Source organism: Bos indicus, chromosome 1 (assembly GCF_029378745.1).
Source record: "Bos indicus isolate NIAB-ARS_2022 breed Sahiwal x Tharparkar chromosome 1, NIAB-ARS_B.indTharparkar_mat_pri_1.0, whole genome shotgun sequence".
Lineage (NCBI taxonomy): Eukaryota > Metazoa > Chordata > Mammalia > Artiodactyla > Bovidae > Bos > Bos indicus.
In genome coordinates, this window is record NC_091760.1 from 153,983,350 (window position 1) to 153,995,392 (window position 12,043).

General features: G+C 40.3%; 1 non-coding gene across 1 annotated transcript; it reads right to left on the bottom strand.

Annotated features, from left to right (window-relative positions):
• Positions 1–11,461: 11,461 nt before the first annotated feature.
• Positions 11,462–11,568, bottom strand: LOC139185380 (U6 spliceosomal RNA). Its single transcript, XR_011569004.1, has one exon. It is a non-coding gene; the product is annotated as a U6 spliceosomal RNA (small nuclear RNA).
• Between the last annotated feature and the right edge of the window lie 475 nt (positions 11,569–12,043).

Sequence of the window (12,043 nt, forward strand, 5' to 3'; positions counted from 1 at the left end):
TTACTGGTTTTGGAATTGAAAAACCGCTGCATTCTTGGAAACCAGGTCGGAGGCGGACGAGAGAACAGCTGTGTCATCTTGCTGCTGCTGCTGCTGCTAAGTCACTTCAGTCGTGTCCGACTCTGTGTGACCCCGTAGACGGCAGCCCACCAGGCTCCCCTGTCCCTGGGATTCTCCAGGCAAGAACACTGGAGTGGGTTGCCATTTCCTTCTCCAGTGCATGAAAATGAAAAGTGAAAGTGAAGTCGCTCAGTCGTGTCCCACTCTTCTCGACCCCATGGACTGCAGCCCACCAGGCTCCTCTGTCCATGGGATTTTCCAGGCAAGAGTGCTGGAGTGGGGTGCCAGTGTCATCTTAGGTGTGGGCAGAACACTGGTCTTTGTAACTTGAGGCCTGAAAGTGCAGGGGCAGAGGTCGGGGTGTGGAGTGGCTCAGGGTGGGCGCTGGTACTGACTACACTGCAAAAGGCGGTTGGCCATGAGAGACATCAACTCAGGAAAAGGGCAGACTACGGCAAATGGAAAACACCCAGGAGACAAGCAGCTGTCCTCTTTCTGGATGAAAATGAAAATAATTTAACTGATGAAATTTAAAAATCCTAAGCCTGCATTTCATGAGTTTGGAGTTTATAGAACTTGGGCTGGTGTTGGGATTTCAAAACCTACAAATTAATTCCTCTTAACCTTTGCCTCCTCCCCGCAAAATGTTCCCAGACAAGGTGCAACTGGAATGCCTGGCAAAAACAAAACCAGCCTGTAGTATGCTTCCATAAAAGGGTGAAAGGGATTCTCAGGATAAAAGAACCCTTTAAAGTTAAGCTCAGAATGAAAAATTACACTATCTAACATGAATAAGAATGGCAGACAATGAAGATTAAAATGTCAGAAACTTGCAAAAGAAATGTCTTTTGGGGTGTGTGCATGCACTTGGGCATGTGTGTTTTTCTCTATTTGGAGTCATTCACCTTGTATATTGTAAGGTGATTTTTCTACTGTTTTATAGCTTTTAACAAAGCTATAAAAGTTTTAAAGTCTCAAGCCACTAAATATCTTTACTCACCTCTTGAAAAATTCGAAGGTCTTAGGATGTTTTAACTTGGCACACCCCTACTAATTTAGAAGCTATTATTAATCCCTACTTTAGTTCTATCCTGTTTTCCTTCTGTAAATTAGACATCATTCTTTTTTTAGACCCATCTGGATGTGTAAAAATATTTTGATTACCATTTCTTTGCATATCTCAGATCTTCCTTCTGGGTGGTTTTCCTTTTGCCTGAAGTAAATTCTGTAGAATTTCCTTTAATAAGTGTGATGTGTGGCAAACTCAAGTTTTTCACCTGAAACTCGTTGATTTTGCCCTTGTTCCTTGAAGATAATTCTACTGGATATGTAATACTAGGTTAGCCGCTGTCTTTTTTCCTCAGAATACTGAACATATTATTCTGTTATCTTCTGGTTTCTGTTGCTAGAGAACTCTGCTGTCAATCTAATTGCTGTTTTTCTTAGGTGTTCTGAAATTTCACAACGATGTGGCAAGCTGAAGAGTTTTAAAAATTTCTCCTCAGGAGTTTTTGGACTCTCTGGAATTGTAGATTAACTTTCAAGAATTCTAAAAAATTTCACCCATTTTCTTGTCAAAGATTAACTGGTTAAGGAATTTCACCTATTTTTCATATTCCATAAGCAATTCTTATGGTTATTTTTGTTTAGCTCATGACTTTTCAAAAGTTGATCATATTTTCTTAAAACCTTATAAAATCTCCATGTAATATACAGAAAAACAATTGTGATTTAAGATCAAAATTGACTGTAACTACTTCAGTGTGCTAAGATTGATAGTGTAATTCACATAAATTCAGAAATAAATCTGTATTGCTTCCTGTCCTCCAGAGACGGATAGTGAAGAGAGAAGAAAAAAGACCAATAAAATTTTTCTGCCAGTTCTTTTGTGCTCCCAAAGCCTGTGACTTCGGATAGAAAGCTTAAAATTAGCAGTATAAACACTCTCATTCATTTGCAAATCATTTTCATAATTTAAGTTGTATCTGCTCAGAATCTCTATCTCATTATTTACCTATTTTTTAAAAATGTACTGACTTGTCCTAAATAAAAATATTTATGAAATTATATTTATTGTGTTAGTTACATTTTGGGGCAATGCATGTTAAAATATAGAACTGTTAACATTCATAACAATTTTGTCCATGGATCACTTTAGATCACATTCTCCCAGCGCAACAGGAAAATCCTAGATTAGGAGAATTCTATCCAGTCTTTGGATTTACAGAGTTAGGTCTCAGGAAATAGGGGGTGGAGTGTCAAATTGTTCTGCATAATAAATAAGAGTTATTCAGTTTGAAGGGGGACCCAAGCCAGATTGGAAAAGTGGCAACCTGGGCTTTTGGAAAAAAGAAATAACCCTGCAAAGTGACAAACGGTTGGAACCTGCAGTGAAAGCTGGTATCTGAGGTCACTGCAATCGTCTGGAGCTTTAAAAATTTGCATTACGAGGCCTTCCCTCAGACCAGTTAAGTCAGCGAGGATGACACCCAGACATTAGTATTTTAAAAAAAAAAAGGTTCTCAAATGAGTCTAATATGCAACTAAATTTGAAAATCTTTGGTATAAAGCTTTGCTACTCAAAGCATGGTCCTCAGACCGGCAGCACTGCTGTGGAATCTCAGGCGCCCCTACACTTACTGAATCAGAATCTGCACTGACAAGGTCTCCAGATGGCTCACAAACAAAACGTTCGGGACGTACAGACATAGAGAATGTTTGCCATAAACAACCTGCATTCTTCGATCTGAGAATCCCTCCTTTATAGGGAGAGACTGCTTTTCCAGCCTCTCTTGTAGCCGCACCTGGGCCTGTGACCTGAAGAAGACCAATGAAATTCATCCACCCTAGGGGACTAAGGATGCCACAATCAGAGACGGCAGAGAATGCTTTCTGGAAGGGTGGCAACAGCAGCAGTGAGCCCTTCATCAGTTAGAGCATCAGTGTCCACTGTGGTCAGCTGTGCAAGCTGTGATGCTGTTCAGGGCCCAGAGGTAGTGTCTGAAGCGTCGTCACTGTACCAGTTCTCCAGCATGGTCCTGCGTGTCGTTCCTGGAGACACAGCTTTCCAACTTGACTCTTCAGTCCTTTTTGAGATTCCTTTCCTGTTTAAATCAGCCAAAAGTACTGTGGTTATTGCTTGCAACAAGAAACCTTGACTGAAATAGGTGGTGAGTGAGGTCACCCAAAATTCTCCAAGCCAGGCTTCAGCAATACTGAACTGTGAACTTCCAGATGTTCAAGCTGGTTTTAGAAAAGGCAGAGGAACCAGAGATCAAATTGCCAACATCCACTGGATCATCGAAAAAGCAAGAGAGTTCCAGAAAAACATCTATTTCTGCTTTATTGACTATGCCAAAGCCTTTGACTGTGTGGATCACAATAAACTGTGGAAAATTCTGAAAGAGAGGGATACCAGACCACCTGACCTGCCTCTTGAGAAACCTGTATCCAGATCAGGAAGCAACAGTTGGAACTGGACATGGAACAACAGACTGGTTCCAAATAGGAAAAGGAGTATGTCAAGGCTGTATATTGTCACCCTGCTTACTTAACTTCTATGCAGAGTACATCATGAGAAACGCTGGGCTGGGAGAAGCACAAGCTGGAATCAAGATTGCCGGGAGAAATATCAATAACCTCAGATATGCAGATGACACCACCCTTATGGCAGAAAGTGAAGACGAACTAAAGAGCCTCTTGATGAAAGTGAAAGAGGAGAGTGAAAAAGTTGGCTTAAAGCTCAACATTCAGAAAACGAAGATCATGGCATCCAGTCCCATCACTTCATGGCAAATAGATGGGGAAACAGTGGTTGACTTTAATTTTGGGGCTCCAAAATCACTACAGGTGGTGATGGCAGCCATGAAATTAAAAGATGCTTACTCCTTGGAAGGAAAGTTATGGCCAACCTAGACAGCATATTGAAAAGCAGAGACATTACTTTGCCAACAAAGGTCGGTCTAGTCAAGGCTATGGTTTTTCCAGTGGTCATGTATGGATGTGAGAGTTCGACTATAAAGAAAGCTAAGCACCGAAGAATTGATGCTTTTGAACTGTGGTGTTAGAGAAGACTCTTGAGAGTTCCTTGGACTTCAAGGAGATCCAACCAGTCCATCCTAAAGGAGATCAGTCCTGGGTGTTCATTGGAAGGACTGATGCTGAAGCTGAAACTCCAATACTTTGGCCACCTTATGTGAAGAGCTGACTCATTTGAAAAGAGCCTGATGCTGGGAAAGATTGAGGGCAGGAGCAGAAGGGGACGACAGAGGATGAGATGGTTGGATGGATGGCATCACCGACTCAATGGACCTGAGTTTGGGTAGGTTCCGGGAGTTGGTGCCGGACAGGGAGGCCTGGCATGCTGTGATTCATGGGGTCGCAAAGAGTCGGACACAACTGAGTGACCGAACTGAACTGAACTGAGATCACCCAAAGTACTTTTAAGAAGAGGGTTAACAGCTAAAAGATGTATGGCTCTTTGCTCGGGCTCCATAACATGATGCCCCTCCGTTACTTCAAACCTTTAGTAAGGTTCTGCTACACACATACAGGCTTGTGCCGGTGGTGTTTTATGAGGGTTGTCAAGAGAGGGTCTTTTTCTCCTGCTCTGGAGCAACATAGTGTAGATAGGAGTGGCAGGGTCTGCAACAAGACAATCCACAGATGAAATAGTTCAGTAGGAACTAAAGCTTGGAGTCAGAAGTGACCTGGAAACCATAAGTCATACACTCAGAATTCCCAGAGAGGCAGAAAGAGACATTTGTGCTCTTCCAGCGCCACACTGGAGTTTGAGCCAATGTCTGACGCCTTAGCTTCTTTGGGGCCTGCATTCCCAAGGCCCAGCAGCGCACATACCTCCTGAGGGCACCGTGCATACTTGCTGAGCAATGTTGCTTAAGGCCTGTGTTTTCACCTTTTACCCTACTACCTGCATCACACGTTATTCATTCAACTCTTAACATTGTAAGCAGTTTGCCTAAATTTGGGAGTCGATCTGAACCAAGCTGGACTAATCTTTACAGTGGCTTCATAAGACCTGCCCAAACAGATAATCATGAAACTGATTCACTTATTCAAAATAACAACGATAACAAAAATCCCTGCTGCTGATATGGCGCTTACTACATACTGGGCACTATTCTAACCATTTTACTTCCGTTTGTTCATCCAGTCTTTTTAATAACAATAGATACTTTTATGATCATCCCAATTTTATAGAGAAGGAGACAGAGTCACAAAGAGGTCAAATAGCTTGCCCAAGATTGCACAGCTGGCAAATATCAGAGGAGCAGTTTTAATCCAGTCTGGCTTCTGAGTCTGAGTTCTTAACCATTAGGCTGTTTTAACAAACTCCATGGAAGAAGAAAGGGCTAATATAGTGGAACAAATTAAATCCCTAGTTTCCATGAGAGCAGCCAAGGAAGGAAGGCTGGGAGGCTTTTCTTATTAAAAAAAAGAAAAAAAGCGTTTTTAGTCTGATCAGTATTTCTGATATAGTCACATTAATAAATAGGGCCAGGACCAAGACTTCAGACGTTTGATCAAAATGAAGGAAACCCCCCGAACATAATTGGCTCCTGAGGAGGCTACCTGATGAACGGAAGTTTCCCTCTGAATTTTGCCTGTTGGAAGGTCTTCCAGTCCTTTCCCCAAGTGTTGGGGTCACATCTAAAGTGTTCAACAGCCTCATCTTCAGGCTGGGCTCCCACTGCTGGCTCCCTACTCACGCTTGTGCTCCTCCCAATCGCTTTGAAACTGTGTTTTTCTGAGTCAAGAGGTGTCAGTGAGCAGAAGTTTGCAAATCAGAGAAGCAGAAGCTGTTTCACAGTGTGGAGGAGTGAGGAGAAAAGGCTGGTGGAACTCTCCCAGCCCCCTTTCCTCAGCCCTAATCACCCTCACCTTCATGTCCATAGTTTTGTTCTTTCCACATTGAAATGTTTTATTTTCCTTATCCATTTTTGATACCTCAAGAATGCATTCCTCTTTCTAAAGAAATTTAAAATATTCAGGGCAAAGTTTAAATCCCCTCCGACCATCAGCTCTGCACACAGATCCCTCCGCAGAGGTAACACACTGTTGGCAATTTGGTATGAATCCTTGCAGACCCTTTTCTAGGCTTTCTCTTTTGGATACTTATATGCAGTGTTTGTGATTTGTATTTATCAAAAGTACTGGTGCTAAGGGAAAATATGCACTTCTTTTAGTATACTTGTTAAAATACATACTATGGATACTTATGCTAGATATACTATATACAGTTAACATAGCACATGCTGTTGTTCAGTTGCTGAGTTATGTCCAACTCTGTGACCCCAGGGACTGCAGCGTGCCAGGCTTCCCTGTCCTTCACTATCTCCTGGAGCTTGCTCAAATTCATGTCCATTGAGTTGATGATGCTATCTAACCATCTCTTCCTCTGCCACCCCCTTCTCCTTTTGCCTTCAATCTTTCCTAGCATCAGGGTCTTTTCCAATGAGTCAGCTCTTCACATCAGGTGGCCAAAGTACTGGAGCTTCAGCTTCAGCATCAGTCCTTCCAATGAATGTTCAGGGTTGATTTCTTTTAGGATTGACTATCTGCTTGCTGTCCAAGGGACTCTCAAGAGTCTTCTCCAGCACCACAGTTCAAAAGCATCAATTCTTCAGTACTCAGCCTTCCTTATGGTCCAGCTCTCACATCCATACATGACCACTGGAAAAACCATAGCTTTGACTATAGAGACCTTTGTCAGCAAACTGATGTCTCTGCTTTTTAACACACTGTAGATTATATATATTTATATACAATACTTTGTTGTATGTTTTTAACATAAATGATATCATACTGTATACATCTTGAAACTTGGTTTTCTTCCTTTAACAATATGATTAAGAGACTTCTAATATCAGTACCTGCTGCTGCTAAGTCACTTCAGTCGTGTCCAACTCTGTGCGACCCCATAGACGGCAGCCCATTAGGCTCCTCTGTCCCTGGGATTCTCCAGGCAAGAATACTGGAGTGGGTTGCCATTTCCTTCTCCAATGCATGAAAGTAAAAAGTGAAAGTGAAGTCGCTCAGTCTTGTCTGACTCTTAGTGACGCCATGAACTGCAGCCTACCGGGCTCCTCCGTCCATGGATTTTCTAGGCAAGAGTACTGGAGTGGGGTGCCATTGCCTTCTCCGAATATCAGCACCTAACAATATCAGTACCTAATGCCTTTTAACTGTGGCATAATTTCGCATATTATGGATATGTCATAGTTCTTAGCTATTTCCTGCTAAATGGACCTTTAGGTTGGTTTCACTGTTTCATTGCTACAAATAGAGACGGTGAGCCCTGTCTAATCAGAGCCATGTGAGTGTTTTTCTGCAGTGAACACCAGCAAGTGTAACTACCGGGTCATGGGATATGCACTTTCAAACTTTAGTAGAGAGTAGGAAACTGCCCATAAGTGCTGTACCATTATATACCAGTTTACAGCTATCAGTTTGTGTGCTCACTTACCTAATATTGATATTATTACACTTGAATTTGCCAGCCCAGTAGGCAAGAAACAGCATCTAATTTTCATTTTACTTTTCATTTCCCTGATTGCTGATGGAATCGAGCCTCTTTTTGCTGTCTGTTGACTGTTCAGGTTCTTCTTCCGGCCTGTTCTTAGCCTTTGGCCACTTTTCTTTTGAGTTGCTTGTCTTTTGTATGTTGTCTCATGGGAGTCTGACTTCCTTAGCCCCTTTGGCGAAGGGTACAGTGGTGTTGGTACCTCTTTAAAGTTCTTTTTTTTTTTTAATTTTATTTTATTTTTAAACTTTACATAATTGTATTAGTTTTGCCAAATATCAAAATGAATCCACCACAGGTATACATGTGTTCCCCATCCTGAACCCTCCTCCCTCCTCCCTCCCCATACCATCCCTCTGGGTCATCCCAATGCACTAGCCCCAAGCATCTAGTATCATGCATCAAACCTGGACTGGCATCTCATTTCATACATGATATTTTACATGTTTCAATGCCATTCTCCCAAATCTCCCCACCCTCTCCCTCTCCCACAGAGTCCATAAGACTGTTCTATACATCAGTGTCTCTTTTGCTGTCTCGTACACAGGGTTATTGTTACCATCTTTCTAAATTCCATATATATGCGTTAGTATACTGTATTGGTGTTTTTCCTTCTGGCTTACTTCACTCTGTATAATAGGCTCCAGTTTCATCCACCTCATTAGAACTGATTCAAATGTATTCTTTTTAATGGCTGAGTAATACTCCATTGTGTATATGTACCACAGCTTTCTTATCCATTCATCTGCTGATGGACATCTGGGTTGCTTCCATGTCCTGGCTATTATAAACAGTGCTGCGATGAACATTGGGGTACACGTGTCTCTTTCCCTTCTGGTTTCCTCAGTGTGTATGCCCAGCAGTGGGATTGCTGGATCATAAGGCAGTTCTATTCCCAGTTTTTAAAGGAATCTCCACACTGTTCTCCATAGTGGCTGTACTAGTTTGCATTCCCACCAACAGTGTAAGAGGGTTCCCTTTTCTCCACACCCTCTCCAGCATTTATTATTTGTAGACTTTTGGATCGCAGCCATTCTGACTGGTGTGAAATGGTACCTCATAGTGGTTTTGATTTGCATTTCTCTGATAATGAGTGATGTTGAGCATCTTTTCATGTGTTTGTTAGCCATCTGTATGTCTTCTTTGGAGAAATGTCTATTTAGTTCTTTGGCCCATTTTTTGATTGGGTCATTTATTTTTCTGGAGTTGAGCTGTAGGAGTTGCTTGTATATTTTTGAGATTAGTTGTTTGTCAGTTGCTTCATTTGCTATTATTTTCTCCCATTCTGAAGGCTGTCTTTTCACCTTGCTAATAGTTTCCTTTGATGTGCAGAAGCTTTTAAGGTTAATTAGGTCCCATTTGTTTATTTTTGCTTCTATTTCCAATATTCTGGGAGGTGGGTCATAGAGGATCCTGCTGTGGTGTATGTCAGAGAGTGTTTTGCCTATGTTCTCCTCTAGGAGTTTTATAGTTTCTGGTCTTACATTTAGATCTTTAATCCATTTCGAGTTTATTTTTGTGCATGGTGTTAGAAAGTGTTCTAGTTTCATTCTTTTACAAGTGGTTGACCAGATTTCCCAGCACCACTTGTTAAAGAGATTGTCTTTAATCCATTGTATATTCTTGCCTCCTTTGTCAAAGATAAGGTGTCCATATGTGCGTGGATTTATCTCTGGGCTTTCTATTTTGTTCCATTGATCTATATTTCCGTCTTTGTGCCAGTACCATACTGTCTTGATAACTGTGGCTTTGTAGTAGAGCCTGAAGTCAGGTAGGTTGATTCCTCCAGTTCCATTCTTCTTTCTCAAGATCGCTTTGGCTATTCAAGGTTTTTTGTATTTCCATACAAATTGTGAAATTATTTGTTCTAGCTCTGTGAAGAATACTGTTGGTAGCTTGATTGGGATTGCATTGAATCTATAAATTGCTTTGGGTAGTATACTCATTTTCACTATATTGATTCTTCCAATCCATGAACATGGTATATTTCTCCATCTATTAGTGTCCTCTTTGATTTCTTTCACCAGTGTTTTATAGTTTTCTATATATAGGTCTTTAGTTTCTTTAGGTAGATATATTCCTAAGTATTTTATTCTTTCCGTTGCAATGGTGAATGGAATTGTTTCCTTAATTTCTCTTTCTGTTTTCTCATTATTAGTGTATAGGAATGCAAGGGATTTCTGTGTGTTGATTTTATATCCTGCAACTTTACTATAGTCATTGATTAGTTCTAGTAATTTTCTGGTGGAGTCTTTAGGGTTTTCTATGTAGAGGATCATGTCATCTGCAAATAGTGAGAGTTTTACTTCTTCTTTTCCAATTTGGATTCCTTTTAGTTCTTTTTCTGCTCTGATTGCTGTGGCCAAAACTTCCAAAACTATGTTGAATAGTAATGGTGAAAGTGGGCACCCTTGTCTTGTTCCTGACTTTAGAGGAAATGCTTTCAATTTTTCACCATTGAGGATAATGTTTTCTGTGGGTTTGTCATATATAGCTTTTATTATGTTGAGGTATGTTCCTTCTATTCCTGCTTTCTGGAGAGTTTTTATCATAAATGGGTGTTGAATTTTGTCAAAGGCTTTCTCTGCATCTATTGAGATAATCATATGGTTTTTATTTTTCAATTTGTTAATGTGGTGTATTACATTGATTGATTTGCGGATATTGAAGAATCCTTGCATCCTTGGGATAAAGCCCACTTGGTCATGGTGTATGATCTTTTTAATGTGTTGTTGGATTCTGATTGCTAGAATTTTGTTAAGGATTTTTGCATCTATGTTCATCAGTGATATTGGCCTGTAGTTTTCTTTTTTTGTGGGATCTTTGTCAGGTTTTGGTATTAGGGTGATGGTGGCCTCATAGAATGAGTTTGGAAGTTTACCTTCCTCTGCAATTTTCTGGAAGAGTTTGAGCAGGATAGGTGTTAGCTCTTCTCTAAATTTTTGGTAGAATTCAGCTGTGAAGCCGTCTGGACCTGGGCTTTTGTTTGCTGGAAGATTTTTGATTACAGTTTCAATTTCCATGCTTGTGATGGGTCTGTTAAGATTTTCTGTTTCTTCCTGGTCGAGTTTTGGAAAGTTGTACTTTTCTAAGAATTTGTCCATTTCTTCCACGTTGTCCATTTTATTGGCATATAATTGTTGATAGTAGTCTCTTATGATCCTTTGTATTTCTGTGTTGTCTGTTGTGATCTCTCCATTTTCGTTTCTAATTTTATTGATTTGATTTTTCTCCCTTTGTTTCTTGATGAGTCTGGCTAATGGTTTGTCAATTTTATTTATCCTTTCAAAGAACCAGCTTTTGGTTTTGTTGATTTTTGCTATGGTCTCTTTTGTTTCTTTTGCATTTATTTCTGCTCTAATTTTTAAGATTTCTTTCCTTCTACTAACCCTGGGGTTCTTCATTTCTTCCTTTTCTAGTTGCTTTAGGTGTAGAGTTAGGTTATTTATTTGACTTTTTTCTTGTTTCTTGAGGTATGCCTGTATTGCTATGAACTTTCCCCTTAGCACTGCTTTTACAGTGTCCCACAGGTTTTGGGTTGTTGTGTTTTCATTTTCATTCATTTCTATGCAAATTTTGATTTCTTTTTTGATTTCTTCTGTGATTTGTTGGTTATTCAGCAGCGTGTTGTTCAGCCTCCATATGTTGGAATTTTTAATAGTTTTTCTCCTGTAATTGAGATCTAATCTTACTGCATTGTGGTCAGAAAAGATGCTTGGAATGATTTCTATTTTTTTGAATTCACCAAGACTAGCTTTATGGCCCAGGATGTGATCTCTCCTGGAGAAGGTTCCATGTGCGCTTGAGAAAAAGGTGAAATTCATTGTTTTGGGATGAACTATCCTATAGATATCAATTAAAAATATGGAACGCTTCACGAATTTACGTGTCATCCTTGAGCAGGGGCCATGCTAATCTTCTCTGTATCGTTCCAATTTTAGTATATGTGCTGCCGAAGCGAGCACCTCTTTAAAGTTCTAATCCAAGGTGATGAATTACTTACCTTCATTACCAAGAATTTCTTTCCCTAAATTGAAGAGATGTAAGCCACAAATGAGAGGAAAGGAAATCTCTGGTGTAAAGATCGACTGTTGAACCTTTGAACATCAACCCCTTCCTAGACATCCTCCTAAAAAACCAATAAGAACTCTTTTAAATCAAATAGCCCCTCACTGTCAAAGAAAGTGCCTAAAAACCCTGAGAGATCTGCTCAGGGCAACAGTGCTAAGATCCAACAACTTTTGAAGTTCTGTTCTTGCCGCTGATCCCCTCTGTTTAGAGAAAGAATACCTGTAGAGAAAAGAGGTGAGACTTCAGATGAATAAATACAACATTCACAGGATCAGCATTTAAAGCCTAACAGGATGGGCTCAGAAAACTACTTGATTAACACAAACATAAATTAATCTCTGATCACCCTAAAAAGGACAAGCTGTTTCC